This window comes from Myripristis murdjan, chromosome 12 (genome assembly GCF_902150065.1).
Source record: "Myripristis murdjan chromosome 12, fMyrMur1.1, whole genome shotgun sequence".
Taxonomy (NCBI): Eukaryota; Metazoa; Chordata; class Actinopteri; order Holocentriformes; family Holocentridae; genus Myripristis; species Myripristis murdjan.
The window spans coordinates 9,895,766-9,918,526 of record NC_043991.1 but is presented as its reverse complement, the minus strand read 5'-3'; the positions used below and the strand labels follow the sequence as shown (position 1 = coordinate 9,918,526).

The 22,761-nt window shown below is 43.2% G+C and overlaps 1 protein-coding gene across 1 annotated transcript in view; it reads left to right on the top strand.

Moving 5' to 3' along the window:
- vav2 (vav 2 guanine nucleotide exchange factor) overlaps positions 1–22,761 on the top strand; it is a 197,833-nt gene that overhangs the window by 116,032 nt on the left and 59,040 nt on the right. The gene's annotated exons all lie outside the window — the stretch shown is intronic.

Sequence of the window (22,761 nt, the reverse complement as noted above, 5' to 3'; positions counted from 1 at the left end):
CCGTCCCCTCTGATTCCGCTCTTGTTTTAGCAGTGGTTTTTAGGAGCGCTGGGGCAGTGTGCCCGGTCTGGTTTGCGCCGGGCTAATGGTGGTTGTGGTTGCCAGTCTCTCCGTTGGTCTCATCTCTGCAGGCATGTCAGTGCCACTATGGCCAGATTACATCATCTTGAGTGTTTTAACACACACCACGGCCACATTGATATTCATATTGTGGGGAGCAGAGACACATACCGTATTTGGACAGACACATATCCCGGTGGTGAAAGTCTGAGTGGCACCAAAAAACTATTTATTGTAATTGTAATTTTAATAAACAATTAGTTAAAAATGGAAAACACATATTGCCCACAGCCTCAAAGATTTGCTCACTTTTCTCATTAAATTATTGTTCACATTATTCATTTATTCAGTTATTTATTTTCCCTCTCTTTTGTTTCGCTGCTATTCAGACTAATGAAGCAATTTAAGACATTAGTTTGGGCTCTGGTATCTCCCCATGAACATTTGCCATAATTTTTGACACTTAGATAAATCAATTATCTGTAACAATCAATTAATAGTCAGCAATGAAAATAATTATTTGTTCCTAGCCTTAATTTACATGCACATACCAACACGCACACCCAAATGCATACACTGCACATGCCACCAACAGAAACCCATACACGCATGAATACACACACACACACAGTCAAAATGCAGGTAAGAAATTTGAGAGGAAAGACCTGATCTGATGGTTAAATAAATAAAAGATAGGCTAATTCCTTGTTTTGATGTTAAGTTTTTTCTCCAGAGATTGAATAAAAGGACTTATAATATCTTTGGATGCACGTTGCCTGAAACCCTGCAGAGATGAGAGGGCCCGTTGTCAAATTCTTCCACGTCTGAATTCACGATTATTTGGAGTGTCACTGTCTCTTTCTGTTTGTGTCTGTGTGTGTGTGTGTGTGTGTGTGTGTTTGTGTTCATGCGTGTACATGTGTATTTGTGTGTGTAGCCTAATATGCCTGCTTTATTGTCTTCCTGTGTATTTGTGCGCCTATATTCTCTCCCACCTCGGTGTTGGTGTGCATGTATGTGTGCGGTTTTCAGCGTGTGTGTATATCTTGTCCACTCCAGGTTGTTGAGATTTAGGTTACCGTGCAGTGACAGACAGGTCAGTGCAGTCCTCAGAGGAATAAGCCATCACATCAATAATAAAACCAGCTGTCAAACTGAATTGTTCTACGTGTGAGAGAGACCCCGCTCAATGAAATTCCTGACACCTGAAACACCATCAAGGTGGCAAAGTTGAAGCGCAGGATATTGCCTCGATATTGTTTTTGTGTTTGTGCGTGTGTTTTATTTATTATTTGGGATTTGGAGGAAAATTCTGAATGATATGCTTCGATAGCAGGGAGCAGGTGTATACAGTCGTGTGGAAGCGAGTGGAGATCAAGCGTGCAGGTTGTGTGAATAAATGCCTCTCTCCCAGTTTGTATGTGGGAATAAGATAGGAGCACGGAGAGCAAGTAATATTTGTGTGAGTCATTTTAATCATCCTCTTGAGATGCTCTCTCAATACGTATACGCAAACACACACCAGCACCACCGGCCCCCCCCCTCACCCATACATGCATGAGCAAGAATTCAACACACCAGACAATATAATGTCTATTTCATGAGATGGCTTTATTACCGAGAAGAAAAGGAGATAAAAGCCCGGTCCTTGTGGTGGTGCCCACAGCCCACTGCAGACTGTCTTGTATTATTAAGCTGTGTACACCTCTTTGTTGCTCTCAAATAGCACAAGGCACCAGTAGGAGATACGGAAAGAAAAGCCAAGCATCTGTAATGCGCCTTTGTTGTTGTGGAAAGGGAAAATATGCCTTATGGAGCGAGATTACCCGGCTTTTCCGAGGCTGTCTTGGGTTACTGCTTCTGTGGAAGGGAGCGCGGTTAAGCAGCGACATTAGACAGGTGATTTTGTGTACAGTACTCTCTCCCTTCGCTTCTCGACAGCTGACATCTTAAGGCTCCTTTATGCTCAACATTAAACACGGATATGGATGCAGACGCGGCCTTCTGTCCGTGCTCTCCGTTCATTTGTGCACGTTTTCAGAAAGGACGAAACAGAGCTGTACTGCTGGAAGTCGTGGGGACAGTGCAGAAAATAGTTCAAGTGAAAGAAATTTCTCTCACTTGTAATATCAGAGTGAGGAATTCCCTGTCCTCCTGTCGCGATGTATTTAATGGTTTCACAGACCGTTACCGTCTACAATGCCGCCTCGTCCGCCTTTGCATGTTTGTCAAAAAGTTTGGACTCCGAGCTGCCCTCTAGTGGATGTATTCATGCCAAAAGAGAGAATGCATTAAAGTAAGTGGACAGTAACGGTTACATCGTTTGAAACGGACTACTTGTGTTCATACATAAAGGGGGCATAAACTAACCTTAAATGGATTTCCTTTGTTTGAAAGCTGTGTTCTAAATCCCTCTCGCATTACAGCGGGAGAAGAGAGAGAGAGAGTCAGCAACAAAGTGGTGAGGCAGGCTTTCTGTCCGCATTTCTGTCAAGTCATGAAATTCAGGTTTCTTCAAAAAGGGAGTGTTTCTCTTTTTTGACTAAGCTTAGGGCCATGGCACCGTCTGGGGACTGTGTTCTGCACTTTCAGCCAAAAGAGGAGGGAGAAGAGAGGATGAGGCCATCCATGACAGAGGGTCCCATAAAGAGTCCACAGTTGCTGTCGGGGCTCCATGAGGAAACGCGTGTGCTGAGATATACCCAGATGGCCCATCTGTCATCACTGTCCACTGTTTTAGAGCAGAGCCGTAGAAAAAGCTAAACTGAGGCATATGAAGATTAAAAATAGCCACAACATACATACTTATATGTTTGGAAACTGAGGAAGGTCCCTTTTTTTTTTTTTGGATGAATGAGAATAAGTGTAAAGGGAATATGCTGTCATGAATGATAAACTTGCAAAGGTTTTCATCAGTTATCACATCGTTTTTAGATAAATTATGGAGGCACTGAAGCCGTATACAGCATTTTTCCTTTTCATTCCCCATGAGTCAGTGACTTCTCCAATATACACTAATTTCTTATGAGATGTTTGGCTTTGAACCTCTTTTTAACTTAAGCCGTATAAATGTTTTACATCCCCCTTTTTAACTTACGTTTTTTTTTTTTTTTCCCCTCTCTCGCTCTAGTCGATGCCTTCTTGTTTTTGACTCCGCACTCCACTCACTTCAACGGAACGAGGTGTACATATTTAAAGTTACAGGAAGCAATATGTTAAAAAGCAGCCGAGGTGTATTTTATTTGATCGGACGTTTGAGTCCAGCCTGGGGCTTTTTGTTGCATGTCACTCCTGTTTCTCTCCCGATTTTTGTGCCTCTCTCAGCTATACAACACCCCCCCACCCCCTTAAAAAAAAAAAGAAGACATGAATCATGTTGAGCAGCAGACACACCCTCAGCACCACTCAAATGTGTGTGTGTGTGTGTGTTTTCATTTTCATCCCTATATGATAGTATTGAGGGTTATATGTAATCCACACATACAACTTACTGTCTCAAAATGTTGAATATCTATCTATCTATCTATCTATCTATCTATCTATCTACATGTTGTGGGATGATCTATGTAAGGAGAAGGGCGTATGCAATGCAGGCTGGGTGTTGTAGTATTTTCACAAGGGACGACTGCACCCACTTTATATAGATTTTCTCTGGTTGTAGTCCAATCATTCTTTTACACTATAAAATGAGACTCACTTGTCCAGGCCATACATTGTACCACTTTTTTATTCCTGTCTTCTGATTCTCTAAGGACTCCTCTCTTCACTCAGTTTTTTGAATTTGAAAAAAAAAAAAATCCAGCTGTGGATCCCCATTCCTCCATCCTCTCCCTTTCCCCCTTCTCCTCCATTCTTCATGCTGTCCCTGGTGCGACGGGCTGAGCAGAGACCCATAATGAGTCTCTGTCTGTTCCAGCTGAGACAGTGGGTTGTCTGTGGCTGTGATGTGTCACTCTTGCAGATCTTCTCTTCTTGGCGTGTGTGTGTGTGTGTGTGTGTGTGCGTGCGTGCATGTGTGGAAAAATGGGATTCCTCCCTAGAAAAGCCTCCATAGGCCCTCAGGGGATGGAAGAGATTCAGACCTCCTCCAGCGAGGCCCTGTGCCCTAGACTTATGTTACAGGCATCATAGCATATCTAAACACCGGTTCAGATTGTGGTTTTCAGCTCTGAGCTCCTCGCTGATGTATCTTTTTTTAAATCAGGTTTTGGGATTTTGGAAAAAAAAAGGGTGTTTAAACAGTCTTGCATCACCCCTGTGGCTGTTGTGGACCACTCTGGGGGCTTTCTATTGTGGGTTTACACCCCCCACTTTCACAACAATCACTGTAAACAATTCAATATGTTACGTCTCTCTTACACTTTCTGAAGCTGGCTGCCTTGTTTGGTCCTGCCATGCATTCCCGCAAATTGCTTAATTCAGACTCTCAATGCATGGCCCCTCTTGTGCAAAACAAAGTTTGTTTTTCATTAGGATAAGTGAGGCAGTTCGCAAGAACACATGTGTCTGGCAGCAGCAGCAGCGGGCGCGACAGCCTGTCAGCCCCTTCCTAGAAGTCGAACGTCTGCCTCTACATCTGAGGGAGCATACTGATAACCCGGCTGTTTTTGTCTCAAGTCATCCAACATGTGATACTGTGAACTGTTAAATGGCTTGGGTTTGTAGTAAAGCAGTGACTTGAAAGCCAAGGTTGTCTCTTGAAGATCACTGGTTTAGGTCCCTCTGGGTGGAGTAAGTGAACCAAACACGCTCTTGCTTTCCTCAGCAGCTACTGTTGAGCTGTTGTCTAGTGAGGCACTTAACCCCCAGCTGCTCCAGAGGAGCTGCTCACTCCCCAGCAGTACAAAATTGGGGTTACATTTTGCAGCTCCTAGGTTTCAATGTGAGTGTTTATATAAACCTCTTCCCTGTCACCATTGCTGCAAACATCAGTGTCCTCTGATACCACGTTTACACCAAGCAAGCAGGTTCTACACGGGGTGTTTTTACCTGGAACTACCTGCTAAGAAAACAATAGATGACACCATTTATGTGAGCAGGTTACATTTAATATCCTGATTAACTGGTGTCACTAACTGGCGGTGTCTTCCTCTCGACTAACAAACAGTGTCATCTCCAGTGTCACGTCTACACTGAATATAATTCAGACACCAATGCAAAAGATGCCAATGTATTGGTAATTTATTATATCACACAGGTTAAAGTTGCACTGAGGTTTGGGTTGCCCACATAAAATTTAGAACGTGTCCTGTTTCAGTGAGTCTAAGTGGGTTTAGCCAGGACCATTGCAAATCCCAGCTAACCTGTTTACACTGTGCTCACATCTTCAATTGTAGTACATTTTTAGGTCAGTGTAGAAGTGGTATGAGTCAACTTGCCTGGTAAAATTGTAATTAGGACGACTGGTAGGAGCATGGACATGAATTTTTGATGGTAAGCTGTGAATGCTGTGAAATATTTTTGCTGTGATATGCTGCTCTGTTGCTTCTGCCCAGTTCAGATAATAGAGCAAGTTCTGTGTAACGATCAGCTGAACATGATGAGTGCGGTTATTGTATACTGAAGCACTCAATGATTGCTGTATGATGTACTTTACAGTATTTATTGATTAGACAAAATGAATGGCAACCCATGGTTGTGGGCTGCGCAGTATGTATGGAGAATGGATTTTTATGTTTGACTTGCATGTCCCAATGGGCCCTTTATATTTGCTGAGACTGAACTGTATTTCGTGACATAGCAGTGCAGTGCGAGGTCGATTATTTCCATGCACTAACAACTGTGGGGATTGTAGTCAACTGACACTGGACACATTGTCGAAGAGCAAACCCTGAAACTCATTCAAACTAAACCAGAAAGGCCCACGTTGACTCGTGGCTTAAATATAAAGGCGAGCGCATGGGGTGATCAGGGTTTTTTTTTCCCCTTTCTGGCATTTTTTTTTTAGTCTTTTTGTATTTTATATCCATGATCTATGTTCATCTTGGGTGGAGCCTTTACGGGTGTGAGTAAGCGGTTGACCCATGTTGATGACCATGCAGATTATCCTCAGGGAGATTTGTGTGTTTCTGACATGTCCAGGCTGCTCCAAATACACAAAGAAGGATTTTCTATAATCCCTCAAACCTAAAATGTTTTCTTCGGCAAACATAGCATACATCATCTCAACCTCTTTAGCCGGCTCCACCCATCTGAGAGTGATAGTCCCCTGGCTGTGGTGAATCCTTCTGGAAAGCGCTACTCTCTCTCTCTCTCTCAAACGCCAAAAACTCAAAAGGAAGACACAAGTACACATATGGAAATTTGCAAGCTGACATTCTGTCACGAATGCACACACACACACAGCTCTGCATATGAAAACAGCAAAAAAGAAACACTTCCATCCATCCTTCCCACATCCTGTTTAGGGATCTGCCCCAAAACCTTGGGGGACGTTTGCATTGCAACCACAGGAGCGGTCTGAAACCTTTCAGATCCCTGCATTTATCTGACCAGACTCTGTTTAACCTCACAGTATCAGTGTGAAAACATTCCCTTGAAACAACATAACCCCCCTCTCTAAGCTCTACTCCGCAGCAAATCAAATATAATCAGCCAAACGCTCAAAATAGTGCAGCAGACAGAAGCTACATCCTTTTTCAGCAGCGTAACATTATGGTGGAAGAGGGTCTTGATGGCCAGCCACAGAGGATGCAAGTTTTTTTGTGGATCCAGACCCATACCACATAGGATTTTTTTTTTATCGAGTTGAGGGTTTGAATTTGTGTATGAAAGGGGATAAAGGGATCTAGGCTCAGCTACACAAATAAGTATGGCAACGACAAAATGCCACTGTGTTCATGAGTGACATGCCGGCGCTGGCAGACAGGCAGACACATTACCCGTCCTCATGAGAGAGAATTATTTACCAGTGCGGAGCAGTAGCTACAACAGTGGCCACCTAACATTCATGCATCAGCCCAACCCTCCTGCACCCTCTCATCAGCATGCATTATTCTTTTTTTGGTGTCGGTTCACGTTGGCTCGCGAGCACAGTTTGGTTGGCGTAGCCTGGAGCTCAAAGCGCATCACACATACGCAGAAGCACACACACACACACACACACACATGCACGCAGGTTTTCTCACTCGTACGTTCTCACTCACACTCTCACAAGCTGTTAACAGTGGTTTTTGGAGTCAAGGAATGTGGAAATATGCAGTGAGAAGGAGCGCGGGGAAGTGGGGAGTGAGGTTCGGACTGCCACACCAACTGCCAGCGTTGGCTGACGTGTCCGGCCATCCCGAAAGGTTAACAGGCGCCAACCTCCTCTCTGTCCGATCTGACATGACACTCTCCCCTCAGTGCCCAGTTTGACGTGTGTTCCTTCACGGTTCACAAACTCGGAGTCATGGGAGGCGTTACTCGCATCCCTTGTTGTGTAGGACATCATATGGAGAGAATAACCAATTTAACATTTTCTGGATTTTTGCGCCTTTTGATCTGTCACTAGCAGACACATGCACGCATGCAGAAACATACCCAAGCGTTTGCACATGCACCAACAAAAATACCAACACACACACACACACACATCCTGACACACACACACTCATCACATACACAGCATAATGTATTTGGTCACCCCCTGCGGCGGGGCTGCATTGTCTTTCTTCAGAGAGGACATTAATAAGAAATGAGTCTTTTGAAGCCTGGCTGTGTGCTGTCAGATCTGAACTGACATAATCATCCCGAAGAATAACACCTCCTCCCACCTTTTAACATATACTCCCACACACACTGCCCCCGTCTCTCTGTCATGCAGCTGCCAGAACGCATGGCATCCAGAGCTGTGTAAGAAGACCAAATTGTCCCCAACTTGTCTCCCACAGGGCCTTCATCCATAGAGCATGTGCCCAGTGGACTCACCTCCTTAGCAGAATTTGTTCTTCTTTTTCTGTCATTGTTGTAGTTCACGTTCCTGCGCACCTTGCATCCCCCTCAATCCCTCCCCCCTTCAATTTGTCTCCCTTCCCCAGCTTGCCTTGCTATGGATGCACATTTGAGTGATGCTGAATCTGTAATTTCAGCACCTCTTTCAACATTGAGGACTCCGCTCCCTTCCCCCATTCAGTCTCACCAGCCTCGCTCGCTTTTAAGGAAGGTATGATATCTCAATCACTAGATGGAGGAGCTCTACCTCCCCTCCGTCATTATTGTTTTTTTTTTTTTCTCTCCATGCCCTGGCAGCATCATCACATTAATAGGTCTTCTAGTGTGCTACATGGTAGGCCCACAAACAGAAGCTATAACTTACCATAATTTTAATATAAACAACCTAGAATAGAGCTACTCCTAATTGTAATGCTGAACTTAAAAGTAGATTTAAATATTCAAACTTTATCTTTGATACTGACAATTTTTTATGCCTTTTCTTGCTTGGAAAATCAGATTTTTACCTTTCTACCTTTTGACTCACAATTTAGTCAAAACATCAAAACCTGCAAAGACAGCCATGCACTCCTTCCTTACTTTTTATTATCAACATCATTATCATTATTCCATCATCATTACTTTAATTTGCACATTACAGTTAATGCTGCTGCACTGCCATTATCATTATTACTACCATCGTGTTCGTCATTACCATCAAAGTCAGCCACATCAAAAGCAGTGCAGTGGCTATAAATAGAAAAAAAAAAAAAACAACAACATTTGGGTTTTGCAAGATTCTGCAGTCAAACATGCATTTTTATTGTCGCCATTTAGCGGATAGAGTTGTCCTTAGCATTTAACATGGAGTCCAGTTGCAGAGTAAGCATTAATTCATGAATGCCAACAGAACCAGCCTCCACTAGTGAGGAATGCATTGTTAGAGGCCAAGTGCATTGCCTTTAAGACATACTGTGACCATACTCTCTGTGTGATGGATGAAGTTGGACTTGGCGTCTCCTCCTCCATCCTTCATACCCTGGGCTCTCATTTCACACTTTCCAAGCTCCCCACCTCTCTGCGCAGCACATCTCCGGCTGATGGAGAATTGTCTCTCCCACTCCCTTCTTCTGTTTTCTTCCCTCATTTTTTTTTTTTTTTTTCTTGCACTGTCTATTTGCGCTGAGATCCCGTTGCACTGGTACCATCTGTATCAGTGTATACTGTGAAAACCTGTAACTCGTCAGTATGTCTCAGCACAGATCTGGTAGCATGCATCCGTGCATACACACACCCACACGTGTTCACAATCACATGCACACACACACAATCCAGTACAAAACAGGAGTGTAATTCTTTCTGTTTTAAATTTGTTCAGTTTCTTATGCAAGACTTTCTCCATTGCATGTATTTTTTCTCCTGCTATATGTACCCACCCTGTGTTATTGTGCAGCTTTATAACAGTCTCAGTTGTGTGATTAATCTGATTATGACCTTTATCAAAATAACATAATTCAAATACAGGAGGTGGAGCCATAGAATACCAGAAGATAATAGGGACTGATTAGGTGAGGTGATGAAAAAACAGTGTTGTTGCTACCCAGTCCTTACCTCCTGCCTTATTGGTACTTTGCATTTCATCTATTGCATTTGAGCTGATAAATCCTCTATGCTTTAGCCAGGAAATCTAACTTTAGCTAACAAGCTTAGGTTTTTGCACTGTTTTTTTTTTATTTTATTTTATTGAAACAACCATAAAACAAAGCCTTTGGAAGTAAAGGGTATTGTTTTTGAACATTTCGAACTGCAGCTCAAAATCCTCTAAAATATGTGATTATAGGTACCACTGTTGACTACTAGGTTTTTTTTTTTTTTTTTTTTTAGTGAGGAAGAAGTCATTCTGCCATGTAAAGACGAACTTTAGTCCATTCATTTGCCTTTTTCTTGGCCTTTAAGTGTGTTTATTGCACACAGTGTCCATGTTATACCTTGCCATCTTTAATGTGCATGTGTAACCCTGTGGTGTTACATTGTCCCCTGTTTGATTTCGTGCTGATGACTAATTGCTTTGTGCTGTATCCTTGGAAGAGACAGCTCCCAGGCAGAAAGGACTGATAAACTTGTCACTGTACTCCTACTGACTTCCTGCGGCTTGCGGCTGCAGGAAGTCTGTCCACCAGCCTCTTTTTTGAAGGTCCTGGCTGTGATTGACACATTGTTCATACTTGTGGACAGTCCATGTTGTTCCACTTGTAGACAACATGTCGAAACATGCTGGGCTCTTTCTCCTGTTCATTCATTTGTGAAGAATTAATGTACCGCCGGCCGGTCGTCGCTGCAGACAGCTGTTTGTCAGCCACCCAGTGTGTCTGTGTATTGTCTCTGAAACTAACACATAATTGAAATTGTGAGAAGGTGCATGTAACCTATGTGGAGTTGCTCTGTGGCCTGTGGATCCCCACAACCATGAGAGTGCAGCCATGCAAATGTGCAGAATTGTGCACTTCTTTTCTACGGTCTGTGGGCCCAACAAGACACAAAAACCAGCTCAAACTGGAACTTTCACTAGATGTTTTTTTTTTTTTTTTTAACTGTCATAATAATCAGTAATATCAATAATAGTCTATCAATAATAACCATGATATGATACACTATGATCTTTTTGTAATGAGTACATGTTTATGAATTGATACATTCCTTTGAAATGGATGCATCTTTTTTTGTCCGTATTGCTGTTACAGCAAAAATAGTAAGTTTTTACTCTCAGTTCTTTTCATTTCCTCACGCTCGTGTTGAGCCTCTTCCGTTAAACAAATAACAATGAAAGCTTGAACTTGTACTGTTTTTCTCCGTTTGGCTGCGTCAGATGCTCACAACAACAACAACAAAATGCTTCTACTTCAACATGAATTTAAATATCGCTGCTCGCAGCTCTCACGGTCAGTCGCTTCAGTGAAGCACAAATGTGCAGCGTCCAGCATGCTTCATGGGCGGTGGTGTTTGTTTGTTTGTTTGACTGACACAGACCCGAGAGTCTCCAGTTAATGGCCTTGCGGATCATTTATTTAAGCAAAATAGTGATACTGGATTCACATGCCAGATAAAATATTCCAAAGCATTATGCAAGATAAAACACTGTGATGTACTTTGACACTGTAATGTATTATAAAAGGATAAAACCTGAGGGTTCTCTTGGTCTAAACTTGTTTGTGTTGTTATGGTAATCCTGTTGTAGAAATCATTTTGTTTGTCGCGTCTTTGTTTTTATTCAGTGTCATGAACCTTGGCTAGGAGCCCATCAGCAAAGAGGTTTTAACTGGGGGCATCAGATCCGGGATGTGATGTTTTTTTTTTTTCTTCGGTTCTGACCCTCACAAAACAAAATCTGAATCTTCTCTGTGAAATTTGCTCGCTGTGGAGTTGGTGATACAACAGAGATGTGTGCATACGCTGCATAGAAACTTACAGTACACACCACACGCTCTTTCTCTCTCTCTCTCTCTCTCTCTCTCTCTCACACACACACACAGACACACACACACACACACACGCACAGGAGTGGAATCTCTCTGTACTATCTATTGCCTAGCGTCCCTCTCCATCTGTCAGTAGCCCTAGGTGTGCCGAAGACAGGGTCTTAATAGTGGGGGAATGAAGGGGACAGGGCCCCTAATGGAAGCCCTTTGTTCAGCTGTCACTTTCACTGCTCCCATGGAAACATCCTGCTGGCCAATCAGACAGGCCCTCTAGGTGGTGGTCACTGTGCCTCTGTCACTACTGGGAAGAAGGCATTTATCTCATCTGAACTTTCTCTCTTCTCCCTACCTGTTTCTCTCTTCCGCCCTCTCGTTTCCCTTCGGTCTCTCATTGGCAGGTGTTTCTTTATGACTGAAATGCAGTCATGTTCTTTCTTTCTGCTGCTTTATCTCTCCTTCAGCTGCTTTTCCTTGTTCCACTGGCTAAGAATAAGCTCCAGCACAGACATCTGCTAGCAGTGATCGTGTTTGACAAATGCACTTACTATATGGCATGATAGGTTGACGAAAAATAAGCTTTTGTGTCATGTCTGATCATGTCAAAGAGAATGTGGTATTTTTAGGGTTGTCACAATATGCAAACAAAATTGAAAGCGAAAGTGAATTCTTGCGCTATGGAGACGTGGTTGGAGAAACGCATGAAATGAAACGTTTAATCTTATGAAATTCCTTCATATTTTGGATGCCAGAGGTCTCGGCTTATCTCCTCGCCGAAGTGGCTATGAATACCTCCCACTTCACTTTCTGTGAGTGGAATACAAAGGTGGCCCGGTCTATGTGCATCTCTCCCACAGGGTAAACACTGGGCTGTGTGATAAGGGCTTTTAGAGTGCGGGAATATTGGCTGAGGTGAAGGCAAGTGAAAAGGATCATCTGTATCCCTCTACTCAGCTGCAGCCAGTTGGAATAGAAAGCTCCCTGGTGGGGCACTGCTGCATTCAACTTCCATCCATGCTACTGCTCTCAAGACCAAGTAGCAAGACTTGAACAAGATGAGGGGAAAATGATCCGTTTGTGTTCGACAGAGACACCAGTGAGCTCCGGATGGTTCAGGAGGGACCTTTCCCTCTGTCTGGCAGTGCAGAATCTCCTTGTGCATTAGTGTGTGTGTGTGTGTGTGTGTATAGGGTATATGAATGTTGTGTGTTGATTGTTTTGGAAGGCTTGCTTGTATGTGCAACTGTGCACTTAGGTTATCTTCTCCAGCAGAGGGGTGCAGGCAGGCCCTCTCGCTCCCATAGGATGGACAGATTACGTGTATTGGCCTAATCCCATTCATTCTCTCAGCGCTCTGTTCCAGACCGGCATTGTGAATCACCAAGTGCCCGTCACACACACACACACACATGCATGCACTCGTGCACAAACGCGCACACACTGGCTCAGGTGCCTCTGTCTGATAAGGACTTTGCGGAAGAATTAGCTTCATCATACCCAGTGGCACCAGAACACAGGAAATCCCGTTTCCTCCCGTGCCCTCAGTCTGCCCTTATCGCCACGACCTGCTCTCCAAAAACCAAAGCCATCGGCTCACCACACCCCCCCACACCCCACCCCCCATCAGCTGCGTGTCAGGGATCATCTTTGTGTCAAGACAGTGCCCTATAAACAGTCCCACGTGGTGTGACAGGGAAATCCACTTGATTCGTGCAAACAAACGAGAAGGCAAATAATATCTAATTCTTTGCGTTCATCACCAAGCCATGTCCTCATTTGAATATCGGATGCAACAAAGACAAATACAAAGGAATTAAAAAAAAAATCTCTGAGCACAGCATCAACCCTCAATTGTGTTTTTTTTTTGTTTTTTTTTTTGGCTTATGTATTTATTACATGTATTACCATGAATTCTCCTCGTACGGTGATGGAGAGGAGACAAAATGAAAGGCAAAGAGAGGGGATGGCTTGTTCAGCCTGCGTTTCTCTACACACCCACCTCCGCTTTTAGCACATGCTATAGCGGCGAAGCTGTTTTTAATTGGATACTTTATCATGATAACATCACCAATTCTAAAAATTTCCGCATCTCCTTGTTTGTGGTCTAGGGGGAGTTGAGCTAAATCATAATGGTTTTTAATTTCACATGTTCGCTAGTAGTGCAGACAATTTTCTAGCTGTGTTGGCCCACCACTGCTGAAGCAATAAAGAGCAAACACTGTAATAAGTAATGGATAGGCTAAAGGCAGCTGCTGTTGTTGTAATTCCAGCCAGATAATATTGTGTGTCCGCCTGACTGGAACTGTTCTGCAAATAACAAGTAGAGAAACAGATTATGTTCTAACAAGCCCGAAAAAAAAAAAAAAAAAAAAAAAAAAAAAGGACTAAGACATCAGGATGCTCACACACAAACATGAGATAACAAATAGGCAAATGCCTGGACATGCAGGCCCACCAGAGCAAACATGCACATACACGCACTCACACGTCACACACATGCTTGCACACTCGCGTACACACAGGCACACACACATTTTGCATTGAAACCAAATGAAAATGGAGCAACGAGGAGAACAATGGAATCTGTTTCCTCCTAAAGAAATACATTTTATCTGTTTCTTGCTCTCTTTGTACCTGATCCCATCTGCTTGTAAGGTGCACTGCGCTCTGTACAGTGATGATACTTACCTGATAATAATCTTTAAATACTGAAAGCTGCACCATTTTGTTTTGGAAAAGAAAAAAGAGCACTAGAATAGTAGTAATCTTCAAAAATGGGTTTCTTGGTGTTTCTGTTGTGATGAGAAGACAAGGCCATTAGCCCAACAGCTACTTTCTCGCTCGGTGGTTTTCGGAGGGGGTTCCAGGTTGCCCCGGGGGTCCTCGGCCACATTAGGACTTGTTAAATTTCACTGCAGTTTAATTGACGAGAAATTGTTCCGACGCAACATAAATGTATGAGTGATGAGTTTGAAATGATGTTTTAATCTCACCACTTTGAATCATTTTGTCTTTGTTCAAGTATGACCTCTAAACAATTTAATGCTGAAGGGTGCAATCGCTTCAAAATCACAGCCATAGAAGCCCAGTCCACAGATTAAAGGGACAGTTCACCCTAAATACAAAAAGGGATATTTTCGCTCTGATGCCCAAATAGTCTCTGTGTGATTTGGCGACGTTTCCAGTCCGCCGTCATCTCCCCCCACTGTTGGCACACCAGTACAGCGGGACGGGATGGGTAATCTTTGATGGAGCTCAAACCGTCACAGATTTACATGTGAAAAACTCAACAGCAACAGCTCATTCTTCCAAAAACAATGACACAGATACATGGCTGTGGATTACGCTGGAGAGTTTTGTTGGAAACTGTGAGTCTCTCTGAAGAACAATGGCAGACTGTATCTATCCACCTCTAATTCAGACTCGTTGTGGGTGGAAGTCTGCCACTTTTGACATGTAAATTATTTGCAGTTTGAGCTCCACCATCAAATACCCATCCAGCTTTTTGGTATTGGGGTGGTGCCGGGAGACAGGGAAGATTGTGGCAGAATGGAAACCTCTCCAAATGACACAGAAACTATCTGGCTGGAGAGGCTGCAAAGGGAGTAAATTGGAATTTCTTTGTTTTTTTGTTTTTTTGTGTGTGTGTTCTGGTTGAAGAGTTGCTTTAATAAAAGTCTAATTCGGTGGTCCCGTTTTCCTTTTTAAAAAATCAGTTACCAAAGCATTATCGTCAACATGTTTGACGTTGCGTTTGCTCAGATTTTAGGTGAAATTCAGACCTAATCAGCACTCTGCAGACAATAAATGAGGTTCTGCTTCACTCCACTGAACTGCCCATTAGCATTTTTCCTGCTGCTGTTTGTATTATGATGCTCAACTTAACCGTGAATGACATTAAAGCCCTCACTCTTATTGACACAATCTGTCATGGACGGTTCCGTGTGCCTCTTTGTGCGCGGGGGCTCATGGGAATGCCAATGAGTGTCAACGGAGGTCAAGTTGGTGGGCGGGTTTCGAGCCAAGTCATCGCTGATGAAAGACTTAGAAACATGGCATGACACTCAGGAAATTTCTATCACAGCAGGATGTTCAGTCATTCTAGCATGCAAATGTCAAACACATGTTTGGGAAGAACCAAAAAACTGGGCCAGCAGACACAGACACAAATAGACACACACATACGTTCACTTTTCCTTCTCTTCTCTATTTCTCTTCTCTTCAAGCCTTCTGAGCTCCTGGAAGAGGGGTGTGATTTTCGCAGCAGTGTGTTGAGATCATGAGTAATAGTGCAAGGAATTGGCCTGCTGTTTTGGTGGAGAAGCAGCAGTGGACAGATTGCGTGTCTGATCTCAGCCCGTTCCTAACTGCAGGATCACCTGAAGCCAAAGACCATGTTATCCCCCAATCTGATTACTCACTCTGTAACGGTATTACAATGAAATTTGCCCTACAGATGAATTTAGAAATCTCTGTGCTTTAATTCATTTATTTATTTATGTATGTACTCATTTTTTTTTTTTTCTTTCTCCCATGCTCCTGCTCCGGCGCTCTGGAAATGCCGCACACCGAGCTCATATAGTCAGTTTGTTTTCCTCATCTCTATTCATGGCTGTGCTCTCAATTTCAATCACGGTTCTATTTTCAGCTCATTGTGTGATGATTTGATGCACTGCGCCCTGCACCCATGTTTTTGTTAAAGCTATTAGCTCAGTTAGGCTTAATAATTCTCTACAGGGGAATGGTTGTTCTACTTCATTTGTCATCAGTGTTTGTTGTTTGTCAGTTGTCATCATGTCCCAAAAGAGCTGTTTCATTTGAACCTCCCTAAATGCAGGCGTCATCCATGGTTTCCTGTGTGTAAAGAAGCCCTGTTTCCGTGATGCACGCAAAGCCTACCCTTCTGGGCAGGGCAGTCATTGTATCCTTGAAGAAAGGTATTAAGAGATGGAGAGGAGAGATGGGAGGAGGGAGAGTGGAGCTTCATTCAGTTGTCTCTCCGATTAACCCCTGAGGCGTGGAGTAGAGGCCTTGGCTTCCCTCTGCCACGCTCTCTTATTCCCCATCTGTAAAAGCCAGCACGCAAGTGTCAATCTGACCTTCCATTGAACTCTCGCCTGACAAACATTCAGAAAATTATTTCAACGTCTGTAAGATTTGCAGGAGCACGAACAGACACACGGTATGGAAAGAGAAAGGCCGAGCAAAAGGCAAATGTTTCTGACTCTTCTGCCCAAGGATGCAATCCCTGGGGAATATATTAGTTTGCGTCATTAGATGTGCAATACCCTGGATGTTGTCATGACAAGATGGCATTTTAGGTGCAGGCTGCTCCATAAGATCAGATATGATACACATAAACACACACAATTAAGACAAACACATACTCTAATACACACTGACACACATATCCACACATAAACACATAGACACAAACAGATATAACACCAACTTTATTTATGTGGCACTTTTTAAAACAGAGTCCCATTAAGGAAAAGTAACTAGTAACAAAATAAATAAATAAAATAGATTACATTAGTAATTAGTAGTAGTTAGTAGTTAACATATGTTAACATACATTAACAGCAGGAAAACAAAGAGTTGGGTAGATTTCTGTGGCTGGCTACTAGAGTAGGGGCTCAGCTATATAAGCAGCGGCCAGGCTGTGCATAATCTTAGAAATAACAATCTACAGTCGACCAACACCTGCACAACTTTCAGCCGCTGTCTTGGTGAGAACTTTTTTTTTTTTTTTTTTTGCCCGGTCAGCAAGGGTCTTTGGTGGTCTGACTGGTGCTGCTGAGTCACCAGATATCTGCGAGCTACTGTCACTTACCCTCCACCCTTCAGGCCCGGAGCTGAAACACCGCTGCGTTTGCTGCCCAGCGAACACTGCACAAAGCTTTTTCATTCATTATGAATGGACGGCAGGCTTGCAACAAATACGCTGTAATCACAACAATCATATTTGATCAGATGCTCGTACTGTTTTGTTGCGCTGCGCCATGTGTTGCATTGTTGTTTGATTCAGGATAATTTATTAGGGCCATTAATGCTGTTTGGCTCTGGCAGCTTAAATGTTGACTTACACAGCTATTGCACAGAGCTATTCAGTCAGCAATTCTGTCAGGCTCTTAACTGAGCCATTTAGCTCGCCGTGGTTTATCGTGAAAGGAGACACTAAAACCAAAGAAAGTAAATTCATGGTATGTCCTGCTGCAGTTTTATATTGTGAACAAAATTGTGCTTTCTCTTTTTCTCTCTTTCCGTCTTGATCCTCTTATCTAGACCCTAGATACCTGGATCAAGTTCCCCTAAGCCCCATCTCTACCCCAACTTGTCTCTTAACGGATATTTCATGCCCTATAGACTAGTGCACTATTGATCTGTGTGTGTATGTGTGTGTGAGCATGTGTTTGTGTACAGTACGTGCATGTCCGTGTGTGTGAATGTGTGTTTTTGTGTGTGTCAGCTTGTGTGCTGATACACACATGTATGTGTCCAACATGCTGCAACACACAGGCGTAGTCACGCCTTAGCGAGCAGGCCCATATATCGTGATTTAGCGTGAAATAGGACAGGTCATGGACACGACTGCAGCACATTGGCAGGTGTCGACCAGGCCAACACGATCTATGGAACACAATTTGCACATATTAGCTACCGTTGCCCTTTCCTTTAAGCGATGCACAAGTCCAGATCAAATCAATTTCCAAGGTCTTAAAGCTAAATAAGCTTCAAAATTGATCTCACTGCAAATATATTTACATCAGTGGTTCATATCGATGTGTGGCGAAAATGCACAGCTATCAACTGTTTGAAAGTTTAAAAAGCTTTCTAAGCATCATCAGGATTTACATTAGATTACCCAACATTTTCAGTAACTGACATGACTAGTTACCAGGAATTTTGTGATAGAGCTGCTTGCCATTTCTAATAAGCCTTTATTTTTTCTGGTGCTGAGGGTGAATGAAGTCTCTGGGTCAGCGCCACTCTTTCTGGACTGGTTGCCCCCCTGGTCCGCCCAGAGGCTTTGCTTGCCCGGACATGCCCAGTGAAATCCCCTGTAATCAAGCAGTTGGAAGGGCCGCTTCAAGGGGATTTAGTGGTAATGCTAATGTGGCAGGTGCCAATCTGACTGCAATCAGGCTTTACACAGGTCCAGAGCTTGCCAGCATTCAGCTACTATAACGTGAACGGATGCTCGGGGACTAATCACAGTCATTCATGCGACTTTTGTAGGATGTATAATACACGGGGTAAGCAAGAATGCATTAGAGAGGTACATGCTATGAAACGTCCCATGAGATCCGGGCTTGTACTCTGTGTACAAGTACATGTGCCTCTGTGAAACAAAATTTATTATTTATGTATTTTAGTATTGTGTGAGCGCCCTGAGCAGCTTGGATAGCATGAGGAAGCATTTTGAAAATTTTTTTTTTTTTTTCGAGAATAATGTGTGTGTCTGAGTGTGTGTGATGCGGAAAGAAGAGGAGAAACAGAGAGGGAAAGAGAAAGAAAGAACAAGACAAAGCGACAGAGAGAGAGGGAGAGGGAGAGGGAGAGGGAGGGAGGGTGGAAGAGAGAAATTCCCAGAGGCAGTAGGACAGTGGGACACACATGGGCTCAGCCGTCACTACTATGCCTTCCTATTATTGGTGTTGGGCACACCAGGTTCCCACTCAGCCATCTGTTCTCATCTCCCACTCTATTCCCCTTTTGCTCTGTGCCTACTTCTTTGGCAGGCTGGCATGAGCAGAGCAGCACTGTCCATTCCATTCATGGTGCGAATATTCATGCATATTTGGGAGTGAGTGGTTGCAGAAAGCACCCAAAGAGAGAAACGCACAAAGCAGATTGGGAATGCGATGGATTTTGCATTAGATCGGCCTCTGGGTTGGATCGCTTCCAGCATGTGCATTGATTTGTGGTGTGAGATATAATCCCATCATGAATGCATCAAACATAAATGAAATTGGTGGTTGGGCGTGTTTCATGATGGCCCGTCAATAGTCCTCTTGTGCATGTTTTCAGTGCTCTTAATAAGATCATAGCCCTGCCCTCCTACTGTTAATAGCATATGGCTGCAGGATTCATTTGATTTGACTCATAATTGATGGCCATACATATTCAGCCAGGCCTGGTTGCCGGGGGAAACCGTGTCCACCGAGTGTCTGGCTGGATGAGGGGTGATCACATGAGGCGCCACTTGGCCCCAGCTGTGATAGTGGCCACATGTGGTGAGTTTAGAGACATGGAGGGTGGCGTGTGTTTGCTAATGCTTGGCTGCGCCTCACAGTTAATCCATCCATACAATTCTTAACTCCCACCCCGTCGGCTCCCGTCCCACACACATCGTCTGCAGCAACTGACCTGTAAATGTTGTGTGCCTGTCTCATGTTAAAACTGTGAATATCAGTGAAGCTGTGCTCGGTTTTGCATGTACAGTATCCTTAACCATGCTCTCCTGACTTGAAAGAAAGGGTCAGACATGGATCAGGGGATGCTGACGTGTATGGGGTGAAGATATTGTAAGATAAGATATTGGTTTGGGGCTTTTGAAACCTAAGCTATCACTCCTTGGTGTGATTCGTCTTTTCCATATTCCTAGAGAGGTGAAAAGAGCTTTATTTTCTGGCTGGCCCCAGAGTTAAGACCCCCCGGGGAGTGTGAGATGAGAGGGAAATTAATAATGTGCAGAAACTCCAAAGGGTTTTGCTGAACCAAAGGATTGGAAGAGGGTGGAGAGAGTATATTAGAGTTTGAAACTGGGAGAGCGAGGCTGACACAAACAGACAGACAGGCTTCCTTTGAAATCATGCTAACAATGATAGGAGTACCCTTATGAGAAAGATTTAAAAGAGGTCAGTGTTTGAAAAAAAAAAAAAGAGAAGAGAGACGAACTAGAGTGAGTAAAGATGAAAACTTGATATGAAACAGTTCCATGAGATCAAATCATTGCATTCATCCACAAGGCACACAGCGCTGACACTGTAGTCTAGTTTAAATTGGATAGATCAGAATTTTCAGATTGCTATTATATATATTATATATATATCTTTCCCTGCTACTTGTCAGATTGTGAGAAAATGTTTCTTAGCTGCTATTAAAGCAGGTTGAAAGCATTTTTAGCATTCCTTCCTGAAGCCAGAGGGTATCAAACCTGCAAGCACAGATGTATTTTCCAAGTATGACGAGTGCCTGAAGTGTTAACACATGAAAATAAACTTCTAAATGTTAAAGTAAGTCAGGATTCGGTATTCATAGACTTAGGCCTCTGGTGTGTGGAGAGCAGTGATGTCATGCTCACACACACACAGTGTTGGCACTGGAACGTCTTGTCTCCGCTGGCCAAGACGGCTTCTGCCATGCTGTGATCTGTCTGGCTCAACGCCAGCGTCTCCACTGTCTTTTGAACCTGGCCAAACCCGGCTGGACCAAGCCTGAGCCAGCTGCATTAAGCAACCTGGCCAGATCTGGCCAAAGTTGATCGTACACTTGAACATCAGATTTTAAAGGATTTTATGGCTAGATTTTGTTTCTTCTGTTTTTTTTTTTGCTATATATGGTGAAAGGTTTTATGCAGTGTGCAGTGTTAATAGTGTCATTAAAATAATATCCAATTGGAGAGGGGAGGTGAAACTATTAATTGTTTGTGTTGCTATCTTCTCACTCTGGTGCTAAATAGTAAGATGCTGATTGAAGGTGGATGAAATGGGGATTGGTTTGGGCTGATTGACTTGGGCAAGTGTGAGGTAATGATTGCTCAGGGGTATGCATTGGATAGTCTACCAAACACTTTGCATTTGCTGCAAATTGTCTTGCATGTATTACTTCTACATTATTTCATTTTAATTCCAGTTGCCTTCATAATAATGTAACCTCATGTCTATTATTCATATCAATCATTTTAACCTATTTTCATTTCATTTCATTTCATTGTTATTTATTCCGTTCATGAAAATGCACAGTAATGAAATTAGTACAAAAAAATTCACATCACATATTTCAGATTGATGCTTTTCATGATTAGAAAGGAGCAGAGAGAAGAATTTTCATTTTGTTCTTAAGGCATACAAAAAAAAATGAAAAAAAAAATAAAAAATAAAAAAAAAAATAACAGGGCTAATGGAGATGAGGCATAATACACAGGAGATTGGGGCATTGTGCCATATGTGGTACTCCCTACAGCATGCTCAGGTGGGCAGCATGCCACCTCTCAGCACAATGGGCTTAGCTGGAGTGATTTATTGAGCATCCTAAACCGAAACACATCGCTAAATTAGTGATCTGCTCTCCTTAGCGTTAACCCTTCTCTATGTCTCTTTCTCTCCCTTGCTCATTCACTCTCACTCTTCTTAATCTGTATTTATCTCTAAAGTGCTATAACAATGTATATTAAGTAGAAGTGTAATAGTACACTGGCCCCATATTGGAGCCATTAAGGCATGACTGCCCATTACATGGGTCTTTAGCCACACAGAGAAATAACCCCTTATCATCCTGTCTATGGTAGCTGTGGCCCCATGGAGGTTTCTCCCATAAAGAGGATGGATGTAAATGAATGAGATGTATACATGCTCATGCGAGCAGTCATGACAGTGCTTCTTATAATCACCACAACTTACATTAAGCGCAAGAACAATTTGAATAGGGATGCGAGGAAGGTTGTGGTCAACAGTCCTTTTATGCGAGCACTCAGCAGGCCTAAAGAGGTGATCATGCTCCTCACAATAGCCATTAACATCAGCTCATCCTGAATGTTAAATAACAAAGTGTAATACTGAGATGAAAGTCCCGCATTGTGTGCTTGGAGAAGAGAGAACTTGATGAGAGGTGTTGCTCTCGTGTAGATGACACACCTGCCAAAGGAGGGGAGGGTGAGACAACAATTTTCTCCTCCCTGATGAGAGGACATCTGGCATTGCTTTGGTGTTGGAAACAGAAGTGCACCCAGGAGTGGGTAATGAGGCATAGAAGAAGGGGAAGCGCTCCGGTGTGTGTGAGTGTGTTTTTCGGTTGCGGCTCCACCATCTTCCTGTACTAGACCCCCAAGCATACCATCTGTAAGCCCTACAAACAGTCAGCCATAAGCCCACTCGCATGTGACTCACGAGCAGCATTAAATCAGTTTAAATACAGGCACACATTTAACCTTGTTATACCGGGGTGATTTCACCACAGGGCAGAGACAGACGGGAGTGAGAGACATAGAAAATGAAATAGAGGACAAAAAAATGGATGATTGAGTGTCCAATGCTTGCATTCTTGCATGTGTGCACAAGTGCATAAGGCATACGTGAGTTCGTGTGTCTGT